Genomic DNA, 25324 nt, shown 5'->3' with positions numbered 1-25324 from the left:
GCTGGTACCTCCAGCAACGCCTAAACTATCCTTATGTACAAATGTTTTTTAAAGAGATTTTTGTATAATTTATATGTATTCACAATATTTCTTTTATTGCAGCCTTGAAAATGAGACTAGTTGTCTTGATACGTCGGCACAAATATAGATGTTTTTATGTACCAGTCTGTTTCCACTGCCCTCAATTCTTGATGTATCTGACTGATCTGCTGTCCTGCCTGTAACCTACACATACACACACACACACACACACACACATATATGCAGTAATCCCCTGTATTTGTGGGGATGCGTACCACACCTGCCCACGAATAGCTAAAATCCACGAATACTTAAAACCTCTAAAAACACTTAGAACTGCCTATTTTGATAGGTTAAACACAAAAACTCTAAAAATGCTCATACCGAAGTATTTTAATAGTTTTATCACAAAAAGTGCACTTAGTCATGAAAATAATATGAAAATACAGTAATTAGTGAATATTTCTCAGTGAAAAATACTGCGAATGGGCTAATTTTCCACTAATAATGTGTATATAATGTTCCACAGAGAAATCCATGAAGAGTGAGACTATGAATATGGGGTTACTCTATATATATATATATATATATATATATATATATATATATATATATATATATATATATATATATATATATATATATATATATATATATATATATATATATATATATATATATATATATATATATATATATATATATATATATTTATATTATATATATATTATATATATAAATATATATATATATATATATATATATATATATATATATATATATATATATATATATATATATATTATATATATATATATATATATATATATATATAATATATATATATACATATAATGTATATATACATATAAATTAATATATATATATATGTATGTATATATATATATAATATATATATATATATATATATATATATATATATATATATATATATATATATATTACTGTATATAATATATATAATATATATATATATATATATATATATATATATATATATATATATATATATATATATATATATATATTTTCTGAGTCCAGTCCCGTGTCAGCGGGTGAAATTCCATTACAGCACGAATTTCTAGGTATAACCTTGCTAGATATACCAGAGAAAAAGAGCTTTCAGGAAAGCTGGGGTTACTACCCCCAGTCGAGCGTCTTCTAGGAAGACGTCGGTATAAGGAGGGTGAGTGAATACCACTACCACGGAAACCTACTCGAAAGATCTCTCCCTGTCAAAACCCCGGAACAGCGCGGTGAGCCGTTACAGCTCCACACCAAACACCCGCCAGGACGACACCAGCGCCACCTACCACATTTCCATTTTCTAGCACGTGAAATCTCTGTTTCTTTTGTGTGCTCTCTCTCATTATTTTGGATTTTTCTGCTTTCTGAGATGGCGTCGAGCAGCTTTACCATTTCCAAGTTAAGTACCATCTTCTTGTGGGGTTTTGTTCTGAATTTTGGCTGTTAAGGTCTCGTATTTTCATAAATATTGAGATCTTATTATGTCGCCACGGCGTCCCCTGTCAGCCATGTCGACCGCGAGGCGACTCCTTCTGTTCTTCTCAGTTGGAGTTGTCTCCTCGTCGTTATAGATAAAATTTGCCCCATTGGTCCCCTTCCTGGTGGTTCCTTGCGGTGGCTCCCCCCCCCTTATGAATTATTTCATTGGCCTACGGGCCTTGGTGAGAGTGATGCCCCGTCTAGGTTCCCCCCCTCCAGGTTGGGTTCCTGTTATTTTTGGTCTCACTAGGCTAATTATTTTGCTTGAAGATGGTGCTCTCTCTTGTAGTTTTATTTTTATTATTATTTTGTTGTTTGTTTACCTCCTCGGTGCTGCGGCAGCCTCAGATCTAACCGCTTCCCGGGGTAGGCTACGCTCTCTGTTGAGCACATTTTAGTTTTTATAGTGATGGTTATTTTGTGGAGTAGGCTGTTTGCATCCATCCCCTTGCCCTGGGTGAGGAGTTCAGGTTGAGGGAGTTTTGTTGCTGTTTCCTCCGGGATCGTTTTTAGGTGGGCAGAGTGAGCCCCTTAGTCCTCTTCCTCCATTTTGGGGAATCGAGTTCTTAGGTTGTGTTTCCTCTAGGCTAGTCGCCCCCTTGCCCGCCATTCTCTCGATCCTGGTTGGTTCTCAGCACAAAATTTCTCTCCCTGTTGCTTCCTCCTCCCTTCTGCCCTCCCTTTTTCCTAGCCTATACTAAGGTTAGGACCATATTAGGCTTCGCCTAGGTAGAGTCGGGCTTGGGTTGTGTTGCTTCCAGCATTCCACCCTTCCAAGATTCATCGTCTGGGAGGTATGGTGCAGTTGAGCGGGTGAGCTTCTCCCCGTCTCCTGTTCCTTCCTGGTAGCCTACTCCTCCCCCTCCTTCCCCCTCCTCCTCCTCTCTCCAGCCTTGCTCTACTCGTGCGGGTGACGCTAGATGGCGTTTTCTCGAGTTCAGGGACTTCTCCTATTGGTTGAGGATTCGCTCCCTCCCATATCGTCCCTAGCATCGCTGTATTGGGGTTGGCGGTTTGTTTACTTTCTCCCGTGTTCGGGTTACGCCTCTCGTCTCCCAGATTACTTGGTAACATATTGCTTCAGCCTATGTTGGAATCATATAAGCATTTTACCTGTCTTGTTTCTCCGGCGGGGAAGTAAGTGGCGGAAGGTTGGTCATTTGGAGAGGAGCGGATCCTTCCGTCCTCTTGAGTTCTTATCATCACTTATTATTGTTTTTGTTTTTGTTTTAGATAAGTTTATCTACAGGAATATTTTCCTTAATTCATTATATAAGTGAGTCCGGTCCTATACCCGGGGGCTCCGCCGTTATTTTACTGGCAGCCCTTAGGGTTGGTTCCTGGTCTCTCTTTCCTTCATTCCCCGGAGTACTCCGGGGTCTGAAAAACCTTTACCTTCCACTCTATGTAATTTAGAGCTTATTGGCCCAGTTTATGATTAGGGAGTTCTTCTCCGCCGGAGTATTCGGTTGCAGTGGAGTTTCCCAGCCTCGCCAGCTTTAGCTTGCTTAGAGTGGGAGGTTCATGTACTGTTTTACTTACAGACTGTTCGCTGTGAGGAGCCGGGTGCACCGCCTCCTCCAACAACCTTACGGTCACGTAGTTTGCGGACCCACGCTGGTTGTGCGGTCCGACTGGATGACCTGGTTGTCTGGCACCCTGATGGTTGTGAGGTTTGCTTCGCTCTCTGCACAACTGTCCAGGATGAGTCGGTAAGTGACAGTCTTTACATTACTCCTGCCTTATGCTCCTCATATTATATATTATATTGTTTATGAGTCCCGGAATGGTTTTCGTTCTTAGCTAATTGTTGGTTTTCTTACAGGCGGATGAAGCTTCCAAGAAGTCTGCCTTGGAATCCCTCCGGCCTGGGTGGCTGGGTTTGGTAAGGAACGTTCCGGGGAAGCCCTACGTCCTCGACGCCAGGTTGAGGGACTTGCTCTACCCGCGCGCGGGTGGCGGCAGCAGTGCCTGAAGACCTTGCCACCCCTATCATCCAGCAGATCCGGGATGAGACCCAGCCACCCCAAGTGGATATCCTCTACGCTGAGGTCTCGGAGGATGTTGCCGCCATGGATCTCAACCTGGAACCCATGAACGTAGAGCAGGACCAGGTGGTAAGTGGTGAGGTAAGTGAGGTTGTTGGGGCGGGCCCCCTTTGTTTGACTCCCCTGCTTCATCAATTTCTTCATTTGCAGGTTTTGTAAAGTCTTCCTCCTTGGGTGATAGAGCTCCGTCTGCTATCCCCAAGTTGAAGTTGAAGACTTCATGGAAGGCGAAGGGCTACAAGTCCTCGACCTCCAAGAAGGCATCGCCCTTCCCCGTCGAAGGCTAAGGCTCTCAGGGCCTGTAGCCTCCGGGAGCAAGTCTGGTTCCTCCAGCAAAGGCGCGAGTAAGAGGGCTGCAAAATCAAGCCCTCCTCGCCAACCTGCTTTTGACGCAGAGGCCTTTGCTAATCCAGCTGTATAAAGCGTTTTTCACAGAGGACCTGGATTCGAGATTTAACAAAATCTCCGAAAAGTTGGCCAGTCATGATAACATACTGGCGGGAATGGCTCACCCACCCCAGCCGAACCACAGTATGTTATCCCCGACACTGCGGACCTCCCGCCGTTCGATGTCGGTAACCCTTGGCGTTTTGCACTCCGGGCCATCCAACATGATGGCAAACTGACACTTGATGGTCTTGGCACGAGGCGGTTGGAGGAATTGGAGTTCTTCCCCCGATCTCCTGCCCCCTTACCCAGGCTTCGTGAGGCTTGACGGAGGAAGCTTGGATTCGGTCAAACAAGGTTCCTAGGAGACTGTCATCGTCCCCTAGGGACCAAGCTCAGTCGGCTCTCCTGCGCACTCTGACGGAGTGGCAGGCAGACAATACGGAGTTGACTCCTTTCAAGGGCAACTTCACCATGTTTGCCCTGGGAGACAACCTTCCCACCCCTTGCTTGGACAAAGTCGCTCTGGCTACGGCCCGGCGTGCTTTGATGGTAATCCGTTACCACAGCTAAGGGAGACAGACCCTACTTCCTGGTATTCCCAGGAAGTAATGAGTTCTGGATGGAAGCCCCGTCCACTTTCACGGTCGGGAAGCTGGACCCCTTCTGCGCTTCCACACAGTTTAGTGAGCAGCTCCCCAAGCTGCCGGAATCTTTTGAAAGCAGAGTTTGATGCTCGGACTAAGTTAGCCCGATCCTTGAACTCCGTATGCCTTTCTGAAGCTACTGCCGCTCTCCTGCTCGGACGAACCTTTCTTTCAAGTATTGGCTAAATCCTTGCTGGCAGGCTTCCAGTCTGACTTATTTGAATTTATCATGGCCAGACTGGAATGTCGGAAGTTCATCTTTGCCGATGCGACTATCCGCCACGAGCCTAACAAGCTCGTGAAAAGCTCGATCTGGGGACCTAACCTCTTCCCTGAAGAGGAGGTCACGAATGTTATGGCCGAGGCTACACGGGCCAACCAGAGTCTTCGCTCGCTGGGGCATTTCTGCCTATAAGCGTAAGACCCCAGAATCGGCCGGCCCCAATCGAGAGAGGCAAACGCTTCAGGAGGCATAAGAGGCCCCACCATCAGGCGGTAGTCCAAGCCGTCCCCGGTCTCGGCAGTGGCAGCCTTCTACTTCCAAGGCTCACCCCAACAGTATGTGCTGGTCCAACCAGCTGCACCCTCCTATGTGGCCTCACCGGCGTACAACCCCACATATGAGGGCCGTGGTTACTTTCACGGCCTTAATAGGGTTGCAAGGGGAGGAAGAGGCAAAGCCCCCATAGAGGAAGCCCAACACCACCCCAAGGGGGAAGACCTGGACGTGGTAGGGGAATAAACCCGCTCCCTCCCACTGAGAGAACACAGGTAGGCGGTCGCCTGTTTTGGTTCAGGGACCAATGGACCTTCAGCCCTTGGGCACACAGCATTGTGTCCAAAGGACTAGGATGGAGCTGGATCAAAGACCCTCCTCCTCTAACCAGGTTTTACCAGCCACCCACATCAATCCTAAAGGATTACGTGACAGAATTGCTCAACAAACGGGCAATAAAGAAAGTAAGGCACCTAAAGTTTCAAGGCAGGTTATTCACTGTTCCCAAAAAGACTCCGATCAGCAAAGAGTGATCCTGGATCTGTCGCGTCTAAATCTCTACATAAAATGCGACAAATTTCGCATGCTTACGGTAGCTCAAATGCGGACTCTACTTCCGCGTGGAGCCGTCACCACCTCTATCGATCTTTCAGACGCTTATTATCACGTCCCCGTTGCGCGGAACTTCTCTCAGTTCCTCGGTTTCAGACTCGGGAATCAAGCCTACTCCTTCAGGGTCATGCCCTTCGGTCTGAACATTGCGCCCAGGATATTCACAAAGCTGGCGGACACGGTAGTACAACAACTCCGGTCTCAAGGGATATCCCTAGCAGCATATTTGGACGATTGGATAATTTGGGCACCAACAGTTCCGGGAGTGTCAGAAAGCTACGTCCATAGTCATCAATTTCCTGGAGTCGCTAGGTTTTCAACTGAACAGAGAGAAGTCCCGCCTGACTCGGAGTCCCGGTTTCAGTGGTTGGGTCTCCAGTGGGATCTGTCATCTCACACGCTGTCCCTTCCGCCTTCCAAGAGGAAAGAGATAGCATCTCTCACCAAGAGATTCCTCAAAAATCCATCAGCATCCCGCCGGTCCCAAGAAAGGGTCCTTGGATCTCTTCAGTTTGCCTCAGTGACAGACCTGCTATTAAAAGCGAAATTAAAAGACATAAACAGAGTGTGGCGGAGTCGAGCCAATGTCAAGCTCAGAGACAAGGTCTCCTCCATTCCTCAAATCTTAAAGACAAGATTGCGTCCTTGGGCCTCGGTCAAGGGCCTGTCCAATACAGTTCCGCTTCAATTTCCCCCTCCGGCACTAGTTGTTCACACAGACGCTTCCTAAGCGGCTGGGGGATATTCACCAAAACAAAAAGTACAAGGAACGTGGTCCACAATGTTTCAGCAGTTCCATATAAATACCCTGGAAGCTATGGCGGTCTTTCTAACTTTGAAGAAAATCCGCCCCCAACCGGTTCATATCAGGTTGGTATTGGACAGCGCAGTGGTAGTTCATTGCATCAACAGGGGCGGCTCCAAATCAGGCCGAGTAAAAACCAAGTAATGGTTGCTATCTTCTCCCTGGCGAACAAGCACAGCTGGCACCTGTCAGCCACCCACCTAGCGGGGGTGCGGAACGTGGTGGCGGATTCCCTGTCCAGGACTACTCCGTTGGAGACGGAGTGGTCCCTGGACGTGGAATCTTTCAAATGGATTTGCCGCCGGGTTCCGGGCCTCCAAGTGGATCTGTTCGCAACGGAGAGCAACTTCAAGCTCCCCTGTTATGTGGCCCCCAACCTGGACCCTCAGGCGTATGCCATAGACGCAATGACAGTAGATTGGAACAATTGGGAGAAGATTTATCTTTTCCCTCCAATAAATTTACTGCTGAAAGTTTTACACAAACTCAGGACATTCAAAGGTCAATTAGCCCTAGTAGCCCCCTATTGGCCGAAGAGCAATTGGTTCCCTCTTCTTCAGGAACTGGGATTACGGAGTCTTGGGATTCCCAAGCCCATTCTGACCCAGACAGTACAAACCAAGACTGTGTCAGCTTCCTCAAGAATTCAGAATGCCCTAGTTTTATGGACTTTATAAAATTCGCAGCCCAAAAGGAGCGAACATTGACCCTGTCAACACTCTGTTTTTAGAATCAGATAAAAGAGATTCTACTATTAGACAGTATGACTCAGCAGTCAAAAATTAGCCTCCTTCCTAAAAGCATCTGAAGCCAAAATCATGACAGCTAATTTAGGAGTTTCCTTCTTTAGATCATTGTTTGAGAAAGGCCTTGCTCGGCCACTATTACCACAATCAAGTCAGCATTAAAGAAAGTATTTCTTTACGACTTTAAAATCGACCTTACAGATTCTTACTTTTTCATCTATCCCCAGAGCATGCGCTCGTCTGAGACCAGTATCACGCCCACAGTCTGTTACGTGGTTTCTCAATGACGTCCTCAAGTTAGCATCAGAGATGGATAACTTTCATTGCTCTTATCAGGATCTGTTAAGGAAGACCTTATTTTTGATTAGCTTGGCTTCAGGTGCTAGAATCTCAGAGCTGTCGGCTCTCACTAGAGGTGATAATTATGTGAACTTCCTCCCGTCTGGAGAGGTCCTCCTTTCCCCTGACCCTAGATTTTTAGCTAAGAACGAAGACCCACAAGACAGGTGGTCTCCTTGGAAGGTGGTGCCCCTTCCTCAAGACCAGTCTTTATGTCCAGTTTATACACTTAAATCTTACCTTTTAAGAACTCCACAGTGTAAGTCGGGTCCTCTTTTTATCAGGGAGAAAGGTGGTACTCTTTCAATAAATGCTATAAGACAACAAATTCTTTATTTCATTAAACAGGCCAACCCAGATTCAGTTCCCAAGGTTCATGATATTCGAGCAGTTGCTACTTCCATTAATTACTTTCATAATATGGACTTCTCAGAACTCTAGTGTTTAAACGCCACTATTTAAAATCGCTCGAAGCCCTGAAATTTTCTACCATAGCTGTGGGAAGTGTCATCTCCCCACCTTAATTAATCATATCCTTGTCCTTTCCTTTTCCCCCCCCGCCTGCCTCATTTACTTTTCTGCTTATTCTCCTGGTTGATTATACCTCACTGCCTGGCTCCTCATATTGATGTTTCTTGTACCTGTTGATTGGAAAAAGTGTAATCTGATATGCCATGATTGTTTTTCTTATGGGGTACTGGACAGTTTTTATTTGGCTCCATGTACCCCAGATATATGTATATGTTAATGCTCATTGATTTTTCTCTTACGTGTTTAGCCTAAGTTTATGTGTATAGTATTAAGGTTATATTTGCAGTTATTTTGTGCACTTTTCATGTTTCACTTTGCTTTAAGTAATTTTAAGATTTTTGGGGCCTCTTCTCCGTTGTGTCGGGGACCTCCCCACGTTTCATAGTATTAAGTTTTGATGTGCCTTAGATTTAATATGCCTTAGTCTTAGTATTCTTGCTACATGGAAGAGATTGCTTAATTAAAATTATTTTGGTAAAACTTTTGCCTTTTCTTCAGATTACCCCCATTTCTTTTTCTTGGTAGTTGCAGCCTTGGCATGATTCTCTATCACTATTTCACCGGCTGACACGGGACTGGACTCAGAAAAGGGATTTTGACAAAGGAAAAATCTATTTCTGAGGAAGGTCCCGTGTCACCCGGTGACCCTCCCTGAATCACCTAGTACTCTCCCCCTCCCTCTTGCACATGCCAAGTCTGGGGTTAGTGCTAGCATGGAATGAGGTAGGTGGCGCTGGTGTCGCCGTCCTGGCGGGTGTTTGGTGTGGGGCTGTAACGGCTCACCGCTCTGTTCCGGGGTTTTGACAGGAGAGATCTTTCGAGTAGGTTTCCGTGGTAGTGGTATTCACTCACCCTTCCTTATACCGACGTCTTCCTAGAAGACGCTCGACTGGGGTAGTAACCCCAGCTTTCCTGAAAGCTCTTTTTCTCTGGTATATCTAGCAAGGTTATACCTAGAAATTCGTGCTGTAATGGAATTTCACCGGGTGACACGGGACCTTCCTCAGAAATAGATTTTTCCTTTGTCAAAATCCCTTATTATCATATATCCAGAAATTAGGTATACTAGAACATTATCTCGGTTAAAATATATATATATATATATATATATATATATATATATATATATATATATATATTCCATATATATATATATATATATATATATGTATAATATATATGTATATAATATATATATATATATATATATATATGTGTATATACACATATACATACACATTGATGATCAATAAAAATCACTTACATCGTTTCATATATATACATATACATACATATACATTTTATACATTATATATATATATATATATATATATATATATATATATATATATATATATATATATATATATATATATATATGTATATATATATATATATATATATATATATATATATATATATATATATATATATATATATCATATATATATATATATATATATATATATATGTATATGTATATATATATATATATTCAATCAGGCAAAAAGTGTTTCTCAAAACTCAGTAATATAATGAAGGCAGGGAAGCACACCAACAGGTCAAGAAAGTCATATTTATTCAATTGCACAACGTTTGGGCCAACAAGCAGAACATCATTTTCAAGCTACAAGTAATAATACCTAATTAGTACAATAAAATTACTAGTGACAAATATTAAAATACACAATATAAATTACATTAAAACAAGCGAATTAAAAATATGAATAAGGACCAACCACTGTTGAGTATGGAGGCAGAGGAAACAATGACTGACCAAAATGCTAACGTAAACAGTTCACGAGATAAAAAATGTGAGGCTGGCATGGGTGTTCAGTGTGGGGACCAGTTTTTAATAAAAAATGATTCATTAATTGCTAAAAGTTTGTGATTAGAAATGGTTTTATAAAGAACTCCGAAGTTGAATATCCTGTCACCTCCCTGCAAGTGAAAAATCAAAATTATTCCCACAAAACCCACTGAATATCGTTGTAGCCTTTTCAGCTTTGTCAAAGACCGTTTGGATCCTTTAATGAAAATGTCTTGTCTGTGTTATTTATAAGTTTACTTGTCCTCGATGAGTTCGAGGAACCTTTGATTGGTCATATAACATTGGTTATTAAAGTGCCTGCCTGGGAAAATCTTTAAGTCATAGAGCTGTCAGCTAGAACTGGCACAAACTTTCAAATCCCAAATTTTCCAACATAAGGGATCATGCTTTTACAAGGGCTGAGTCAAATGCAAACATTCTATTCAGTACAAAGGACTTTTAGTTTTTGGGCAGAGCCTCTAATCATGCAAACTTTTAGCAATTAATGAATCATTGTTTATTAAAAATTGTAGTCTTTCCCCACACTGAACACCCATGCCAAAATGCCATTCTAAACCTCTTTATCTCTCTTGTGAACTGTTTTTTGTTTTTCAGCCCTTCCTCTGCCTCCATACTCAACGGTTGGTCTATCATATTTTTAACTATTTATATATTGTTTTAATGTAATTTATATTGTGTATTTTAATATTTATCATAAATATATTTTATTGTACTAATTAACTATTATTACTTGTAGCTTGAAAATTTTCATGCCTGCTGGTTGGCCTCCAGATCAACGTTGCAAATGGAAAAATAATAAATATGACTTTCTTGATTCTGTTGGGTGCTTCCTGCCTCCCTGCATTTTATATATATATATGATGTATGTTAATATTTTAATATATATAAATTTTTATAAAATATATATATATATGTAAAATTAAAAATGCATATATATAATTTATAAAATAATTCAATTTTATTATATAATGCATTTCGATTTCATATATATATATATATATATATATATATATATGTATATATATATAACAAATATAAATATATATATATATATAAATTATATATATATATAACAGCACATTAATCAGTTAGTGTACCTGGTTTATGACAGGGTTCCATTCTGGATGATACCCTGCAGAAAATGCTTTGATTAAAACAAAAAATATATGTAAACAAAAATCGTCGAAAATCGTAAGAAAACCTTACTTTTAATCCTTTGAGTATCCTTTGGGTATCTTGAAAATGACGTAACCTGCATTTTTATCGAGTCTTTCATGAAAAACCCTCCAAAATTTTACCATTCTACTGTTTTGAAGTCGACAGAGAGAGAGAGAGAGAGAGAGAGAGAGAGAGAGAGAGAGAGAGAGAGAGAGAGAGAGAGAGAGACTCACCCACTTATCTACCAGAAAAAGACTTGGAATTTTACAGAACTACATTGCTCTCCCACTTTTACTTTAAGCATCATCCTACATCAAATACAGCTTAAATTATTATCCTGTTACTACTGTATTAATCTTTGAAATTATAGTAATATCTTTTCAAAGTCATCTTAAACACTAGTACCCTTTTCCAGCCAGAGAGAGAGAGAGAGAGAGAGAGAGAGAGAGAGAGAGAGAGAATGAATTACCACTCTGATCAGACTTACATTCAGTTATTCTTGTGCTGTTTAAGAGAGAGAGAGAGAGAGAGAGAGTTTATCTCTTTAATCTCTCGAGGAATGTTAATCCATTTCCCTTTACTGCGACTGACAACAAAAATTGTTTTTCTTTGTCTTCCAAAGATGTAGGCTACCACCACTTTTACCAAGCACTTTTAAAGCACCATGAACACACACACACACGCAGTGTGCATAGGTAAAGAGACTCAAATTAGCAGTATCTTTTCCTGTGAGAGTGAAGGGCTGAACTTAGTATCGATTTACTGTATAATATATCTATCCATTTCTCATTCTACCTTTTGGAGAGAGAGAGAGAGAGAGAGAGATAAAATTAGAGAGAGAGAGAGAGAGAGAGAGAGAGAGAGAGAGAGAGAAGAGAGGAGAGAGGAAGGGGGAAATAATTTTAAGAAACTGATCTTCTGCCCTTAGTCTGCTTTGAAAATGCATAAATGTTGTAATTTCAGTATACTGTATTATTATTTAATCTTATTAATATTTGAAAATTAGCTCTTATTAGGTAAGTCATTTATATATCATACAAACGTAGTTAGTCGTCATCTCCCACAAATTTGTTAGAAAAATCTTATGTAGTCATGCTCTCTCTCACCTTGGTGAGAGAGAGAAAAAAAATACTACGCACCCTCTTTATAGTGTATGCAAAGCCCATGAGGTACAAGCTTTGTGACTGGTTAAAATCCCACCCTTCCTGCCAATAGCATGTCGTCAAGGAGGGCGGGAAGGGGATGAGGGGGTTGTTACAAGTTGTTATTGGCTACTGTCAGTCCTGCCAGCCAATAGCGTATCGTCATGGAGAGAAGGGGTTGCTACGAGCTCTGTTATTGGCTACATCTAATCCCCCGAGCCGGTATCGTCATAAGCCTACAAAAAAAGCAATAAAAAAAATTGTCACACAAGCGATGATGGGATTTTAGTATATTTTTATGTTTACATACAGTAATCGATATTTTTTTGAAGGATATATGCAATACAGAGAGAGATATGGGCGGTTGGCCTTACTTAAATCTCAGAAGTGAAATTATTCGTGAATTATTCGAGAACAGAGAGAGAGAGAGAGAGAGAGAGAGAGAGAGAGAGAGAGAGAGAGAGAGAGAGAGAGAGAGAATGAAGTGATTACATTGGTAAGCAGTTTTATGATTTCACGGGATTTTAATTTAACTTTTATCGATACTGTGCTGTGGTTACTTAATATTAATATTTTAAAATTAGTAAATAATTTTTCCATCATAAAAAATGTATTTAGTCATGAAAATAAAATAAAAATCAGTAATTTAGTGAATATTGCTCTATGAAAAAATCCGTGAATGTAAATTTTCTTCCGTCGTATGCGTTGGACACCAACTCATCCCAAACATTACCGTCAAGAATCATACGAAAACTTTAATTTTATTCCTTAGGGTGTCGTGAAAACAACAAATCCTGCATTTATATTGAATTTTCACAATAAAAACCCTCCAGATATTGACCATTCTGCTGTTTTGGATGTATATCTCTTCCGATCGTCGTTGGACTGGCGTCGTCCGAAATACCGTAGAAAATCGTAAGAAAACCTTACTTTTAATCCTTTGGGTATCTTGAAAACAATGAATCCTGCATTTATATTGAGTTTCTCATGATAAAACCCTCCAAATATTGACCATTCTGCTGTTTTGGATGCATATTTCTTCCGATTGTCATTGGATTGGTGGTGTTATCTGTCGAAAATCGTTAGGAAACCTTATTCTTAATCCTTTGGGTGTCTTGAAAACAATGAAATTTATATTAAGTTTCTCATAATAAAACCCTTTTGACCATTCTGCTGTTTGGGATGTCTTGAAAACAATCCGTCGAAAATCGTATCCTGCATTTATATTGATTTATATTGAGTTTCTCATAATAAAAACCCTCCAAATATTGACCATTCTGCTGTTTTGGATGCATATTTCTTCCGATCGTCGTCGGACTGGTGTCGTCTGAAATACTGCCGAAAAATCGTAAAAAACCTTACTTTTATTCCTTTGGGTGCCTTGAAAACAATTTATCCTGCATTTACATTGAGTTTTTCAACAGACAACCCTCCAAAATTGACCATTCTGCCATTCTGGAACTATTTTTCTTTCGTCCAGACGGGTGTTGTCAGCGTCATAAACCTGGAACATGCGTTGTAACCCAGGAAATAATTTTTTTAATACATTTGAAAAGCGTCAGCAAACTCGAACGTCATGAAGTCAGTTTTGACCGTCATAAACCGGGGACTGTCTGTATATATATATATATATATATATATATATATATATATATATATATATATATATATATATATATATATATATATTATATATATAGTATATTTCTGAGTCCAGCCCCAGTGTCACCCGGTGAAATTCCATACTAACACAAATTTCTAGATATAAATATTGCTAAATATACCAGAGAAAAAAGCTTTCAGGAATGCTGGAGTTACTACCCCCAGATCGAGCGTCTTCTATATTGAAGACGTCGGTATAACCAAGGGTGAGTGAAAGAATCACAACCACAGAGCCACACTCGATAGACATCCCCATGTCAAAACCCCCAGGAAGAGTGGGGAGCCGTACCAGCTCCCACACTCACCCGCCCGCCAAGCGGCGACTCCAGCGCCATCTGAACTCATTCCATTTCTAGCACGTGATTTTTGTGCACTCATTATTTTTGTGCTCGTGTTTTTGGCTGTTTTTCCTGCTTATCAGCATGTCTTCCAGCAAGTTTACCGTCACCAAGTTAAGTACCATCTTATTGTGGGGTTTTTATGATAAGTTTGGCTGTTTCAACCCGTATCTTAATATTATTCGTGGTTGTTGTTATGACGCCGTGGCGTCCCCCGTCAGCCATGTCGACCGCGAGATTCGCCCACCCAGCTTGTTCTGTTTGGGGCTTCTCTTTGTCGTTTACATTTCTTATCATTATTCCCCTAGAATTCGTCCTGGTGGCATTTCCTGGGTGGGTTGTTTCGGTGTTCCTCTGCATTAGTTTTGTCGAACCGCATATCGGGGTTCCTCCATTGGGTTCCCGTCATTTTCCCGCTTACGTTTCTCCCCAGGATGTTTTCCGCTTTGACATACTTAGCTACATTATTATTTTAGTGTCACGTGCTTGTGCTATCAGTCTTTTATTGCTTTGATTTAGTTTGTGGGGGAGCACCAGATACAGTTTTATTGTTTACTTACCCTGTCGCTCCTCTCTGTTAGGCTATGCGCCTTGCATGAGCACAAGCTTTTATCATTGTTTTGTGTATATATATTATTCTTAGTGACGGTGATTTATTTTTAACTGGTTAAGTTGTGTGGGGTTCCCCTAGCCTGCCTATGTCACGTTAGGCTTGTATTTTGCTTCCTTTGGCCTCCCGCTCTCCCTTTTACCCTGAGTTAGGTTAGGTGTGAGGAGGGGTTCAGCGGTAGAGAGAGTTTCTGTTGTTGTTCCTTCCACTGGCCGTTGTTTGGGTTGTAGAGTGAGACCCAATTGTCCTCCCCCTTCTATGGAGGGGTAGAGGCTCTTTCTGTGGGTGTGTCTCCTCCGTGCTTCCATAGCATCCTCCCCTTTTGTTCGGCTCTGGTTGGTTTTCAGCACGGGAATTTCTCTCCCCGTTGTTTCCTCCTTCCTCCCTTTCCTTATTCCCTCCTGTTAGCCTAGGCTATCCTTGGGTACGGGTGCTAGCCTAGGCCACGCCTAGGTGTAGGGCGAGCGCGTTGAGGCCTTAGGTCGTTTTCCCTTCCATCCCCTATTCGGAGTAGGCTATGTTCTTCCACTGCTGGTATTAATTTACTTGGTGTGGTGTGTGTCTGCAGTCGAGCGGGTGAAGTATCTTCCCCAGTCTCCTGTTTTCACCTGCTCTGGCCTACTCCCATCCTTACCCCTCCAACCCTTTCCACCCCCCTCCCTACCCTAAGTCAAGCTCTTTGTCATCTTCTCGTGCGGGTGACGTCAGCTGGCGTTCACTCCGAGTTGTGGGGCCCTTTCCTGGTGGAGAGATTTGCTCCCTCCCAGGGCAAGTCCCCGGTGGCTTTTTGCTTGGCTCAATGTCTCGTTAACCCACTCTCCTAGGATCGAGCAGGTTTCGGACATTCTTAGGGTTATTGGTTCTGGCCCCCTTTTTCCGTGTTAAGCTTGGCGTTCGAGATACTTTAGTTGGGGTTGACTGGCGCTTTCTCCGGCCCTTGTGGTCCTGATGTTTGTTAGCCTCACCCTACTATTGTTCTCTAGCGGTTGAGGCTTGGGGATCTCGGAGGGGTGGTTCCGGACTCCGGAGTATATGGAATTAACCAGTTTCGTTCCCATCCCCTGTATTTTATATATGCATATACACTTGTTTTGTTCCGGGCGGCTCACTCCGCCGTTGGACATATTGTTATTACAGGGTCCGGTGTCCTACCCTTGGGTTCCACCGTTTTTATTCCCGGCATCCCTTGTGGTAGGGCCCTGTTGACTCAGCTCTACCATTCCGCCGGAGTATTCCGGTGGTCGGGGAGCAGCTTGCTTACCACTATAGTTATTTGCTGGGTAGGCCCGTCTCTGACGGGGGTTTTTCTTCCCACCGGAGTACTCCGGTACTAGGTTTGAAAATACCCGTGCCTGCCTAATTTAAGTTTCTAGAGTGGTAGGTTCATGTACTTTTCACACTTACAGACTGTGCGTTGTGAGGAGCCGGGTGCACCGCCACTCTCCATCAACCCTACGGGCATGTGGTGTGCCGGACCCACGCTGGCTGTGCGGTCCGGTTGGATGATCTTGTAGTTTGGCATCCTGACGGTTGCGAGGTGTGCTTCGCTCTATGCAGCGGTGTCCAGGACGAGTCGGTAAGCTTGACTTTCGTTCTTCACGCTACTTTCAGTCTGATATGTGCTCATATTGTAGATCATGACTTTTTGTTACAATATGTTAGAACTGATCCCCTGCTCTCTTTTAGGCTGACGAGTCCTCCAAGAAGGAGGCCTTAGAGTCTCTCCGCGCCTGGGTGGCTGGGTTCGGAAGGAACGTGCCGTCGGGGAAACCATATGTCCTCGACGCTGGTTTGAGGGACATTCTCTACCCAGGCGCCCGGATTGCTGCGGCTGTACCAGCTGATGTGGCCGCACCCATCATTGAGCAGATCCGGGCCACGACCCAGCCACCTCAAGAGGACCTGTACACGGAGGTTTCTGAAGACGTCGCCGCCTTAGACTTGGACCTGGAGCCGATGAATACGGAGCCGGACCAAGGGGTAGGTAGCGAGGTAAGTGAGGCAGCGGGGGCGGGCCCCCTTTTTGATTCCCCATCTTCCTCTGTGTCTTCCTTTTCAGGATTCACCAAGTCTTCCATCTTGGGGGACAGGGCTCCATCTGCTGTCCCCAAGTTGAAATTGAAGACGTTGTGGAAGGCGAAGGGCTATAAGTCCTCATCTTCTCGTAAGGCATCTCCCTTCCCCCCGTTGAAGGCCAAGGTTGCGGAACCTGTGGCCTCTGGGAGCAAACCGAGCACCTCGGGCAAAGGAGCGAGTAAGAGGGCGCCCAAACCCAGCCCTCCTCGCCAGCCTGCCTTTGACCCTGAGGCGTTTGCAGGGATGTTGCTGGATTGCATCTCTTCGGAGGTGGAGGCGAAGCTTTCCAAAATTACGGAAAGACTTCACAGTCAGGAGACTCTGCTGGCGGATATGGCTCGCTCCGGCGGAGCCGCTCCGCAGTACAAGATCCCTGATACTGCTGACCTCCCTCCTTTCGATGTAGGGAACCCGTGGCGTTTTGCTCTTCGTGCCATTCGTCACGAAGACACTTTGACCATCGAGGGTCTGGGCACGAGGCGTCTGGAGGAATTGGAGTTCTTCCCTCCTGATCTCTTGCCCCCCTACCCAGGCTTCGTTAGGCTGACGGAGGAAGCCTGGATACGCTCAGACAAGGTCCCTAAGGAGACAGTGATCTTCCCTAGGGACCATGCCCAGTCTGCTCTCTTGCACACTCTTACGGAGTGGCAGGCAGAGAACACAAAACTGACTCCCTTCAAGGGCAACTACACCATGTTTTCTCTGGGTGATAAGTTGCCCACTCCCTGCCTGAACAAAGTTGCTTTGGCAACGGCTCAGGCTTGCTTCGATGGCAAACCCTTGCCTCAGCTGAGGGAGACGGACTCCACATCCCTGGTATTCCCGGGAGATGAGGAGTTCTGGAAGGACGCCCCGTCCACATTTACTGTGGGTAAATTGGGCGCTCTCTGCGCGTCCTCTCAATTCAGCGAACAGCTTCCTAAACTCACGGAAGCTCTCCTGAAGGCGGAGTTTGAGGCACGGTGTAGGCTAAGCCGGTCCTTAAACACCTTGACAGAAGCGGTCGCCGTCTCCTGTGCAGAGGAGCCTCTGTTTCAGGTTCTGGCTAAATCCCTGTTGGCAGGGTTTCAGTCAGACCTGTATGACTTCATGGTGGCAAAGTTGGAGTGCCGCAAATTCATCTTCGCGGATGCCACCATTCGTCATGAGCCTAACAAGCTCATGAAGAGTTCCATCTGGGGGGTTAATCTCTTCCCAGAGGACAAAGTCTTTCATGGCCTTAATAGAAGCGCAAGGGGGGCCAGAGGTCGAGCCCCATACAGAGGCAAAGCTGGATCGGCCTCCTGGGGAAAATCAGGCCGTGGTAGAGGAAACAAACCTACTTCCTCCCACTGAGACCAGTCAGGTAGGTGGTCGCCTTTACTGGTTCAGAGACCAGTGGTCCTTCAGTCCTTGGGCACACAGCATTGTGTCCAAGGGTCTGGGTTGGAGCTTGATCAAGGATCCCCCTCCCCTGACCAGATTTTACCAACCCCCCTCCAAAGCCCTACAGGATTTTGTGATGGAGCTTCTCAACAAGAGAGCAATAAAGGAAGTAAGGCACCTCAAATTTCAAGGCAGGTTGTTCACCGTTCCAAAGAAAGATTCCGATCAGCAAAGAGTGATTCTAGATCTGTCGCGTTTAAATCGCTACATAAGATGCGACAAGTTTCGCATGCTTACGGTGGCTCAAAACACGGACTCTACTGCCGCGTGGAGCCGTCACCACCTCTATCGATCTTTCAGACGCTTACTATCACGTCCCGGTTGTGCGGAGCTTCTCTCCCTTCCTGGGGTTCAGACTTGGGAAACAAGCCTACTCCTTCAGGGTCATGCCTTTCGGACTCAATATAGCCCCTAGGATTTTTACGAAACTGGCGGAAACAGTTGTTCAGCAACTACGGTTCCAGGGGATCTCCTTGGCGGCTTACCTGGACGATTGGATAATCTGGGCTCCAACAGTACAGGAGTGCCGGAAGGCTACAGCCATAGTGATCAAGTTCCTGGAGTCGTTAGGCTTTCGGTTTCAGTGGCTGGGTCTCCAGTGGGACCTGTCCTCGTACAGGCTATCCCTCCCGCCGTCCAAGCGGAAGGAGATAGCCGCCGCTACCAGGAAATTTTTGAAGGACCAAGCAGCACCCTGCCGGTCTCAAGAGAGAATTCTCGGCTCCCTTCAGTTTGCCTCAGTGACAGACCTGCTCTTAAAAGCGAAGTTAAAAGATATAAACAGAGTGTGGCGGAGACAGTCTCTTCAATGCCGCGAATCTTGAAGACAAGGCTTCAACCATGGTCCACAGCCAGTGGCCTGTCGAAGTCAGTCCCACTCCAATTTCCCCCTCCGGCTTTGGTAATCCACACAGACACTTCATTAAGCGGCTGGGGAGGGTACTCACCAAACCAAAAAGCTCAAGGGACATGGTCTACAATGTTTCAACAGTTTTATATAAACACCTTGGAAGCTATGGCAGTGTTTCTAACTCTCAAGAAACTCCGCCCCACCGGCCAGATTCACATCAGGCTGGTGTTGGACAGCGCCGTGGTGGTTCATTGCATCAACAGGGGCGGCTCCAAATCAGGTCGCATAAACCAGGTGATGGTAGCTATCTTCTCCCTGGCGAACAAACACGGCTGGCATCTGTCAGCCACCCACCTAGCGGGGGTGCGGAACGTGGTGGCGGACTTCCTGCCCAGGACTACTCCGTTGGAGACGGAGTGGTCTCTGGACGGGAAATCGTTCAATTGGATTTGCCGCCGGGTTCCGGGACTCCAAGTGGATCTGTTCGCTACGGAGAGCAATCACAAGCTTCCCTGTTATGTGGCTCCCAACCTGGACCCCCAGGCCTTTGCCACAGATGCGATGACCATAGACTGGAACAATTGGGAGAGGATCTACTTGTTTCCCCCAATAAACATGTTGTTGAAAGTACTGCACAAACTCAGGGCATTCAAGGGCCAACTAGCTCTGGTAGCTCCCTATTGGCCGAAGAGCAACTGGTTCCCTCTGCTCCAGGAGCTCAAGTTGCGGTGTCATCAGATACCCAAACCCAGACTGACCCAAGTAGTACAAACAAAGACTGTGTCAGCTTCCTTAAGAATTCAGAATGCCCTGGTTTTATGGACTTTATACAGTTTGCTGCAAAAAGGGAGCAAACATTGACCCCATCAACACTCTGTTTCTAGAATCTGATAAGAGAGATTCTACTCTCAGACAGTATGATTCAGCAGTCAAAAAAATTAGCATCCTTTTTGAAGGCATCTGGAGCTCAAACTATGACTACTAACCTAGTGGTTACTTTCTTTAGATCATTGTTTGAAAAGGCCTTGCCCCGCCACTATTACTACAGCTAAATCAGCCTTAAAGAAGGTATTTTTGTATGGTTTCAAAATCGACCTTACAGATTCATACTTCTCCTCCATCCCTAGAGCATGCGCCCGTTTGAGGCCGGTAACACGCCCACATTCTGTTACCTGGTTCCTCAACGATGTTCTGAAATTAGCCGCTGATACTGATAACTCACAATGCTCTTATCTGGATCTGTTAAGGAAAACCTTGTTTCTGATTAGCTTGGCTTCAGGTGCCAGAATTTCAGAGCTATTGGCTCTCGCTAGAGGTGATGATCATGTTGATTTCCTCCCATCCGGAGAAGTCCTCCTTTCCCCTGATCATAGGTTCCTAGCTAAAAATGAAGACCCTCAGGACAGGTGGTCCCCCTGGAAGGTGGTGCCTCTTCCTGAGGACCAATCCTTATGTCCAGTATATACCTTGAAATCTTATCTACAAAGAACTCCACAGTGTAAGTCGGGTCCTCTTTTTATCAGGGAAAAAGGTGGAACTCTTTCGCTGAACGCTATAAGACAGCAAATTCTGTATTTTATTAAACAAGCCAACCCGGATTCAGTCCCAAAGGTTCATGATATCCGTGCGGTAGCTACCTCTACTAATTATTTTCATAATATGGATTTTGCTGAACTTACCAAGTATATGGGATGGAAATCACCTCTAGTGTTTAAACGCCACTATTTAAAATCACTCAAGCCCTGAAATTTTCTACAGTGGCTGTGGGGAGTGTCATTCCCCCACCTTAATTGTCCTTAATCCTTTTCCTTCCCCCCCACCCGCCTGCCTCATTTATTTCTCTGCCTGCCTTTCTGGATCAATCATGCCTCACTGCCTTGCTCCTCATAATTGATGCTAGAATTACCCTGGTTATTGTTTGTCTTGGTGATTGGATTTTGATATGCTGTGAATTTAGATTAAGATAGAAGTACTGGAGCAGTTTTTATTTTGCTTCATGTACCTCAATTTCTGATTTTGTATACTGTATATCTCATTGTTCTTAGATTTAAGTTTGTATTTACCTGTTTATACCATTACATTGTGGGTGTCTTTCATTTCACCCCTAATTGTATTGTATTTTTGTCATTGTGTATTGCTCTTAGACTTAAGTTTACATATTCTTCATTGTCTTTATATTGTTGGGTGTGTGTTGTTCCACCCGTACTTACCTGTTATTAAATCTATTTTTCCTTGCTGAGATATCATAATTAAATCTATTTTTTCATAGCGTGTGTTTTTGTTCTAATCACCTTTGGCTTTCTTTGTAGCTTTGCAGTCTTGGCATGATTCTCTGTCACTATTTCACCGGGTGACACGGGGCCGAGCTCAGAAAAGGGATTTTGACAAAGGAAAAATCTATTTCTGAGGGAGGCCCTGTGTCACCCGGTGACCCTCCCAGGAGCAGGTTTACCCCCCCTACTTGCACATGCCAAACCTGGGGGTGGTACTAGTCTGGAATGAGTTCAGATGGCGCTGGAGTCGCCGCTTGGCGGGCGGGTGAGTGTGGGAGCTGGTACGGCTCCCCGCTCTTCCCAGGGGTTTTGACATGGGGATGTCTATTGAGTGTGGCTCTGTGGTTGTGATTCTTTCACTCACCCTTGGTTATACCGATGTCTTCAATATAGAAGACGCTCGATCTGGGGGTAGTAACTCCAGCATTCCTGAAAGCTTTTTTCTCTGGTATATTTAGCAATATTTATATCTAGAAATTCGTGTTAGTATGGAATTTCACCGGTGACACGGGGCCTCCTCAGAAATAGATTTTTCCTTTGTCAAAATCCCTATATATATATATATATATATATATATATATATATATATATATATATATATATATATATATATATATATATACAAGGTCAGATAGAGTCATAACCTCCTTCCACATCTGTTGTAAGATCAATGTCATAATCAACTTATATCTTAAAGAAGCCACGGTAGCTGGCCTCCTCACTGGGTAAGCACATTCTCTCTCTCTCTCTCTCTCTCTCTCTCTCTCTGAATAGCAAAAGCGTGTCTACAAAAATATAGTTTATTCAGTAGTCCAAAACGGTAAATAGATTGGAATCAAAATAGGAATGAAATAGGAATATCTACATCCCAGAATTGTTAACCCAATTAACCAAGGAAAAAATATAACACAGTGCTATCAATGTCCACGAATTGAGTCTTTACAACAAAAGAGTCAAAATAAGTTAAACACCACTGCAGTCATGATAAGTCACATTCCCCTCCATTTATATTGACCTCTGTTCAATACATCTGAGGAAACAAAGGGAAAAACACAACTTTCAAAACTAGGCACGGAGAAACATAAATGTAGGATGTTTTTCCACGTTGCCAACCCCAAAAGTAATGCACATAATTAAACATGGTAAAATAAAAAATCAATAAAAATCAAAACAACATAGAAGATAAAAATATATGGGGGAAAACATATTCATGCATGGTAATCACTGCAAAGAATCAGTACATGTTAAACAAAGTTATTAAAACCCATTCAGGTTTTTTGACAATAAAGTTTCAGCTCACCTCACAGACAGTCACAAAGTCTTTCTGGGAAGCGGATCTGAGCACATGGAAATCTTATCCTGAAATGTCTAGCCTGTACTCCAATTGAATTATTCATACCTACTATGACACGCCCATGAAAGCGACGAACGCATGCTTTACAGGAACTTGACGACTTCTGGTGACATAGCCAGTGCATCACCCAGGGCACCATGCACTTTGTCTCCATGAGAAGCCAGACTGATGCCAGGCCTTCGTCAGCATTGACTCGCTGAACACGTAGGTACTGTTTCCATTTATCTTTGCCCAGAATAACTCCAAGAAAAATGCTTAGCTAACAAAAATGAAATATGTAACATAATCAATCTAAATTTTATTCAGTAGCTCAGCCACCAACTGTGCCGCCCTTGACACAAGAGAGGTAATGAGTCCTATTCCCCTGACTCATGCACCATCTGAAGAGCAACACATGGGGCTGGCTTCTCTTTGGCAGAGTGTTTATTTGCACAATGTTTCTTTGCACATTTGACCCCTGACACTACGCACTGCATGACAACTAAGACCGCCATCAACAACAAAATCGATGAGAGAATGCAGTGCTCTGGAACAAAGAAGAAGTCATCTTCAGGCAGTGGGGGAAGTGGAGGAATCGTGGTTATGTCCCCCCTAGGAGAAGGCACAGGGACAACGATGTGTTCCCCATGAAGAGATGAGTGCTCGAGTTGTACACCATCCTGCTGAGCACCTGGAATTTTGGCATGACAATCCGACAAGCAGCATCGAAGAGGTGGGATCCTTTCAGCCAGAAGGTATCCGATGTATTATGACATCGGGTGGAGATTTGGCAGCTTGCACAAAAAACTACCGTGAGAGTCTTTGCAGAGGCCAGTTGATACTCCCTCAGGAATGTTGTAAAGTCAGAGTCTGAAGGTGCCTGATTATGAACAAATGACAGTTCACATCCTAACAAGTTGATGTTCCTAAGAGCAAAAATTGTACTGTCACAACCGTATTTGTTGTGAACTAAAGTACACCCTGACTTATATTAATAGCAGAAGAATGATACTGATCACCCAAAATATACATAGGCTTTATTCCATCCCATGTCACCATCGAACCATCAAAACTACTGGGAAAAGGCTGGATAATAAAACTGTGAAACAATTTCTTATCACTAACAGGAACCTCCATAAGTAACCTTCTATCAGACAAAGTGTACTTTCAAAATCCAATAATAATGATACAAATTCTCCCCGGTGAGCCATACAGATATGCTGCATTTTTCAAAGTAGATTCCAGAGCTCCCAGTGGTAAAATACCGCCAAAAATACATCCCTCAGAAGTAGCTACAACTGCTTGAAGCTGAGTTTTAATCACTGCTAATAAAGACTGCTTCTTTCTCAACTTTACGTAAGTTAGTTTGACAAGAGGAAAAAGCAATCGAAACATCTAAGTCTCCCCGGACACCATTCAAAGATGCCCTAATTCAAAGATGTCCTCAATTTCTCAAAAACCTCACGCAATTTATTATTACTGTCTCATAATGCCATCAAAGATTTAACCTGTATAGCTAATTCTGCTGCCAACTGTTCAACCCTCACTAAGCTTCAGCCGACATACCAGCCAATGTCCCTATAACTAAAACAGCTCCGGCTATCAGTGGGGCTGCCCTCTTACTCCTCCCAGGTGTAACCTGAGAAGCAGAAGATTCCATACCCAGAAGCCATGTTTAAGTCTCCCTAATCTTACCCTGCACCCTATTTGCTGTAACCTTAAGTTCGGTACGCCAAACATGCAATGGATCAGACAGATTCCGCCCAGTATTCATCCCATCCAACAAACCGACCAGCGTCTGCACTTTATTCTGAGACGTTTCAAGCTCTATCCTCAGCGAGCCTATGTCTTTAAATTCAATACTTAAAGTCACAGAGTCAGATGACAACCACACTTCATGGTCCTCTTCTATAATCATGCCCAGAGCCAACCGTACTCCCATTGTTATCTACGTCCTTGACATCAAGAAATGGCTTCTTAATTGATGAGGCAGTTAATATTCACCTTTGCTTACAATCTGAAGTAAAATAAACTTCAGCATTTAAAAGTGTATTCTGACTCATTTTTTTGTACTACATTTGAAAAATAAATTTACCAATAGTGTGTGATGACTTTCACTGTCTGTTTTTGTACTATAACATCCTTTCCACCGTTTTCTTTCCAAACCAATGTTGATAATCATCACTTACAATCTAGATGAAGTTTGTCTATTAGTCTAATGAGAGGACTGCAGTGTTCATTTTAAAACAAGCAATACCTAGTAGAGTTTTATACAAAATTTAAACCATTTATCACTATTCCAAACTGTTTTCTTTATAATGTATCACCAAAAGAATGCAAGTGTCTACCAATATGCCACTGACAATTTCTTACTTCATGAAGTTACCAACTTCTCATTACAAATTTCCCAAGGCCTAAGAATGGTTTATATGAACTGTTACATAATACATATCTATTTGTAATCTGA

General features: G+C 43.3%; 1 protein-coding gene across 6 annotated transcripts in view; it reads right to left on the bottom strand.

The window, feature by feature from the left end:
* Window positions 1-25324, bottom strand: part of LOC136849333 (long-chain fatty acid transport protein 1-like) — a 596150-nt gene that overhangs the window by 131814 nt on the left and 439012 nt on the right. The window lies entirely within an intron of this gene.

The sequence above is a fragment of the Macrobrachium rosenbergii genome, chromosome 20 (genome assembly GCF_040412425.1).
Source record: "Macrobrachium rosenbergii isolate ZJJX-2024 chromosome 20, ASM4041242v1, whole genome shotgun sequence".
In the NCBI taxonomy this organism is placed as follows: Eukaryota; Metazoa; Arthropoda; class Malacostraca; order Decapoda; family Palaemonidae; genus Macrobrachium; species Macrobrachium rosenbergii.
Note: the sequence above shows the minus strand (reverse complement) of the source record. Positions and strands in the feature narration are given on the sequence as shown.